Source organism: Centrocercus urophasianus, unplaced genomic scaffold (genome assembly GCF_019232065.1).
Source record: "Centrocercus urophasianus isolate 14NV4802_14NV808 unplaced genomic scaffold, USGS_Curo_1.0 seq_21, whole genome shotgun sequence".
Lineage (NCBI taxonomy): Eukaryota > Metazoa > Chordata > Aves > Galliformes > Phasianidae > Centrocercus > Centrocercus urophasianus.
In genome coordinates this window covers 14,643,746-14,649,699 of record NW_024884767.1, presented here as the reverse complement: position 1 = coordinate 14,649,699, position 5,954 = coordinate 14,643,746, and the positions used below count along the sequence as shown (strand labels likewise).

Sequence of the window (5,954 nt, the reverse complement as noted above, 5' to 3'; positions counted from 1 at the left end):
CAAATGCATCAGAAACATCAGATAAAAAGTAAGGTACATTGGAAAAAAAAATATATATATATGGTTTGGAGCTAAAATATTTCCAGTTAATAGTACCAGTTCTAAAGGAATCTGGTATTTCACTGCAGCCCAGAGAAGACTTCTTTTCAATCAACGAGTGCCGGAAGCAGGAGAAGGAAAGGAATGAGATGTTGAAGTCCATTAACAAATTGGAAGAGGGACAATACAAAAAAATACTGAAGTGCTTTCGTAGAACTCAGTAGTGCAGACTCAGATTGAATTTTTTTCCTGCCCTTATCAAATATTCTAACTCAAACAGGCGAAATTATTTCCTAATAAAGTTATTTCATAAAAAGAACAACATAATCTGAAAGGATTCTGAGAGAAGTACCTCTCCTCTGTGGAAAAATGTTAGAATTGGTAATAACATGAAATGATGAAGGCACAAATCCTGGGAACTTGAGCTGCCTCATGAGGCAAGATCATTCAACTGAAATAACAGGTGAGAAATTGAGTATCAAGCAAAATATTTTCCTAACTTGTGACTTGTGGTAGTACAAGGAGCCACTGTGACAAGAACTTAGCAAGATTTGGCCCTTTCTCCAGCTCTCACAAATATTTGGAATGTGAAAATAATTTGATGATTGGTGATAACATCTTTCCAAAGATACAGTAACTGTCACATTTACGGGTTTAAACAATCTCTAAGCAGTCTTACTATCTGAGGTAGCTTCACACTGACCTACTGCCAGCTCCATAACTTTCCCCTAATACATTTGGTATCGACAAAAGATAGGATATGCTAGCTGCTAGCTCACTGCTATAATCCTAGCAGCTGGTAGAACCTTGGTAATTCCCTCCCTTCTCTGCTGCTCGTCATTCTCGGCACTTTACTGACCTCTGGTGGATGCCAGGAAAAGAAATTGTAAACGGAGTCGCCCAAAAACTAAGGAAACCACACCCTCGAACTTTGACAGGAACTCAGAGAAGGTACACAGAAAGCCTGCTTCTGAAAGTGTTCCCGATCACTCAAGACAACAGGATAGGAAAATGCTTCACTGATGACTCACTGCTCACTAAGCATTTTACAGATATTTCAGCTCACAATGCTCCCTTGAGATACATACTCTCCTTATCAGCATGTTAGGATTTCCTGTAACAACAATCACTAAAATATTTTGTACGCAGCAGCTCCATATTCTATACGAGGAAAAGCAAGAACAGATGAGTCTGTAATCTTTTACCACAGTAAACAATGCAGAATAAAGCACATAAATTAAACTGCAACTGTTCTTGGACCTACTAACATAATATTTAGTTATTTTATTTTATTCTACTGCACATTTTAATCGTTTCCAAAGCCATATCACTTGTTTTTAGAAGCTCTTTTCAGCAAGATGTTTTGTGGCATGGTGCCACAAAATGGAACTGGCAAAACTTACAGAACAACAGACTGGGTTGGGAACAGGAACAAAAGGCTGCAAGCCAGGAAGGACAGGAACTAGTATTCCTGCTAAAGAAAATATAACAGGGACTTTTACCCTTACAGTTTAGTGCTGGAATTCACTCAGGAAAACTAAGGGCACACCCAGAAAGTGTGGAGTAAAACAAGACATTACAGATTCAGATTTTGACTGCTTTTTAGTGTCCCAAGTAATCAATGACTATTGAAAGGACTGAGGAACCAGAGATGGTCCTACAGCACAGTAACACTTGGAGAGTCTTACTGTTGAATTGTGTCAAATGATTAACACCATTTTCCTTTGCAAGCAAAGGCAAATTTATAATACATTCATGTAATTTGACATAATGTGATCTCTCTAGGGTAGAAAGAAAGTCCTCATGTGAGGAACTCAGTTGCCAGCTGTTGAATTGTACTTTGAAAATAAAGAAGTGCTCAATAACACCCAACAGAGAAGGAAAACCTCAGGTTAGGCAGCTGATGAGACTTGGGCCTGAGCCACTAAGGGGAGCTGAGGGACACAACTCCTATCCACACAGAGATGCATATTCCTTGCCTCTGGAAGACCTCAGTGCTGCTCACAATCTGGCTTTCAAAGAAAACTGTAGAAAAGTATGCATCAATGAGACATTACTTCCATTCCCTCCCAGGATGACAGGTGTTGGCATGCAACACTCACCAGTTCTTTTGGCTCTACACAGACTTTGGTTTTTCACAAAATCTTTAGGAACTTTATATTTCTCTATCCTTTTGCCAAATCCAGCTAAAAACAGCTTAAAAAATACCACCAGCTGACACACAAAAATAATTTCAATTATTAAATCATCAACCAGATCGTAAAGAAACCAAGCAGAAGCTAATGTCTCATCATTAATTTAACATCAAAATGGAGCCACAATATTCTACTCTTCCATTCTTTTACTGAAGATCCTTATGAAATTTCTAAAGGAGTGAAAAAGACCGAGTTTCTGAAGTGCTTCACTAAATAGCTTATGAGTTTCGTCAGAAATCTTCAAGGTAACGGTGATATGACGAGAGAGAGTGGCCCCAAGGTGAGCCAGGGGAGGTTCAGGTTGGATATTAAGAAAAATTCCTTCTCTCAAAGAGCAGTGAGGCACTGGTCAGGCTGCCCAGGGAAACAGTGGTGTTAGTGTCCCTGCAGGTGCTCAAGAACCATCTGGCACTGAGGGATGTGATCTGTGGGCACGCTGGGGATGTGTGGAGGGGTTGGATTAAATAATGATGATCTTGTAAGTCTTTTCCAGCGTTAAGAATTGTAAGATACTGTAAGAACGCTGCCAGCAGATAACTCAGGCAGTGAGGAGGATCGCCTTCAGCGATGCTAGACCCACACAAAACCCATGCCAGCAGCACTGGCAGAACGAAAGCCCCATGCAAAGGAAACACCACGGCACGACGCAACGCTGCGCTCTGCCCAGCAGCCGGCAGGCAGCACTGGGCCTGCACCGTAACCTCTGGCACCCTTACCCTGCCCTCCGGACGTGGGAGTGTTGAGAATGAATTGAGGGAATGTGGGACTCAGGAGGAAGGGAGGCTGAGTGCTGTCTGACCTGTGAAGCTGGACAATTATTTGCCATTTTGTCTTCAGACTCCTCACATTGTACTGCTTGGGTATCTCTGTCTTTAAAGTGAAAATGTGGTTTTTCCTTTCTTCCAAGTGAAAGAAGTGGAAGTTTGCCAGTGGCCAAAGCAAGCAACAGTGCAATCACATGACATCACAGGAGTACAGTGTGCTTGTAACTCCCTTACTAAACAATGCTTGCTGTATAAAAACATTATTTACTTATGAATTTCGAAAAAAATTTATGTTGGGGAATTGATATTTTTCAATTTTGCAGACAAAAATGGTCAGTTTTAATACTTCCATTTTTGCCTTTGTGTTGCCCATTCATTGCCTTCTGAAGTGAATGTGGTGTCAGAAAAGGCAAACAAGAATTATTGCTCAGTCTTTGTAAGGGGCTGGCTATTTGCCTTTCTCCTTGTTTTTGCAAGAACAGATAAAACCTGTAGAAACTGTAAAGTCGAGCAATTGTGTAGTAGATTTTACGCCTCAGACTTTTTAAAAGAAGAATTTGATGTTTTAAAAGGGAAAAACTGGACTGTTGATGGCTGCTCTTAATACTGTTCAGCAGTCCTGTCTACCAGGATAATGTGAACAGTTGTACTGTGAGTATGCTGTATGTAACTTTCAGACTTCTGCAGAGGCCTCTAGTTTTTTTTAGTGCAAATAGGTATCTACAGCTTCACAATACTCAGCAAAAGAGAATATTTTTGCCTTTATGCATTGGCTTTTTGTTATTAGTGGCTGTGGGAGCAGAACAGCATAAAGCAAATCGCTTTGCAATATGGAGCAATGGTCATCAATGGTCTTCTACTGTTGAGCTAAAAAAGTATGATGCCTTTCTGAAAGGGCAGTGTATACTGTATTCCTAGCAGATGTGGCTCTTACCTTGGTAATTAGCAGGGTTTATTCTTATCAGAGAGCTTAACTCTCTTCTTACAGAGTGTGTTCATGCAGTAGCCATGGGTTCCTGGCAGTTCGCAAGATCACAGGGATAGGCATGTGGTGAAAGCCTCCATGCATGAAAAGAAGGTGACAAAGTGCTGACACCCCAGCTCTCCTGCAGTTTTATGAGGTAAGTGATAGTAATCTGTCGCTGTGTCCTGCAGCTTTGTCCTATAATGAAGCAGACTTTCTATTTTAAGTTCAGCAGAATGACTTCAGAGCAGAAATATGAATTCAGACAGTGAGGTTGAACTCAGCCAGATGGATAGGTTCCCATCAACTACAAAAGCCAAGTGGGAAGGCAGGTCAAAATTTTGGAAGCCAAGAACGTTTGGGACAATATTGGAAGTATGATGGTGGATGATTCACTACTGACAAGTCTTTAGGTACTTACCTGCATTTCAGGGGACACAGAATCAGAGTGGTTTGGGTTGGAAGGAACATTTAAGATAATCTTGTTCCAACCCCCCTGTTCTATGCAGGGACACCTCCCTCTAGACCTGGTTGATCAAAGCTCCATCCAGCCTGGCCTTGAATGCTTGCAGAAAGGGGCGTTCACAACCTCAGTGGGAAACCTGCCCGAGCGTCTCATCTCCTCACAGTAATGAATTTCTTCCTAATACTTCTCCAGTTTAAAGCCATTTCACTTCATCTTGTTGCTACCTGCACATACAAAAAGACCCTCCCCAGCTTCAGAGTGCTGCTATAAAAGAAGAGAAGGCCTCCTCAGTCTTCTCTTTTCCAGTCTGAAGACCCTCAGCTTTCTCAGCCTGTGCTCATAGAGGAGGTGCTCCAGCCCTCTGATCACCTTTGTGACCCTCTGGAGCTGCTTCATCAGCTCCATTTCCTTCTTGCATTGGGGGCTCCAGAACTGGATACAGTACTGCAGGTGGGGTCTAACGAGAGCAAAGTAGAGGGGCAGAATCACTTCCCTTGATCTAGTCATGCTTCTCTTGCTGCAACCCAGGATATGGTTTGCCTCACGGTCTGCAAGCGCACACTGCAAGCTCATGTTTAATCTTTCATCAACCGACTCTCCCAAATCCTCCTCCTCAGAGCTTCTCTCAAGCCATTTTCCACCCAGCCAGTATCAGTGCATGGGATTGCCCTGACTCAGACGCAGGACTTTGCACTTGGCCTTGTTGGGTTTCATGAGGTTGGCATGAGCCCACCTCTCAGGCCTGTCCATGTCCCACTGGATGGTATGCCTTCCCTCTAGCGAGTCAACTGCACCGCTCAGCTTGGTGTTGTCTGCAAACTTGCTGAGGGTGCACTCAATCCCACCGTCCATGTTGCCTACAACGATGTTAAATAACACCAGTCCCAACAATGATCCCTGAGGAATGCCACACGTCACCAGTGTCCTCTTGGACACTGAGCCATTGACAGCAACTCCCTGAGTGCAGCCATCCAGCCAATTCCTTATCCAGTGAGTGGTTCATCCTTCAAACCCGTTATTCTCCAATTTGTCAACCAGGATGTCATGCGGGACAATGAACCACACTAAATGAATTATTTGACAGTGTACACTATAAACTATCATTGGAAAGGAAATTCAAGGTATAAACAAGTTTCAGCTCAAACTGAAGAAATAACTGATTGTCTTGTAAATCAGAAATGGTAATGATATTACATCACATGCTTGTTGTTCCTCTCAAATACTTTATAAAGACTACAAAGAAAAAAATGCTAAGCGTTTGGTTTTTTTAGCAACTGTAACAGACCAGTGTTACTGCACCATGGGAAGGGACAGTACTGTTGAAGCATAGATTGTCTGGAGTAGAAACCCCAGTGAAATATGTGCTTGTTTCACATCTTGTGCAGTGTGTGTCGATTAAACCTCATTATGCAGAAAATATATTCCAGAACATTGAACAAAAAGCATCTTTAGCACATGTGTCTGGATTCTTGTTCTTGATGTTTCACTAAGGCATCCAGCATTTCTAAGTGATGTAGTGGAAAGAA

At 42.1% G+C, this 5,954-nt stretch overlaps 1 non-coding gene across 1 annotated transcript; it reads left to right on the top strand.

The window, feature by feature from the left end:
* Positions 1-3,353: 3,353 nt before the first annotated feature.
* LOC122162647 lies at positions 3,354-3,482 on the top strand. Its single transcript, XR_006169617.1, has one exon. It is a non-coding gene; the product is annotated as a small nucleolar RNA SNORA13 (small nucleolar RNA).
* The last annotated feature ends 2,472 nt before the right edge of the window (positions 3,483-5,954 follow it).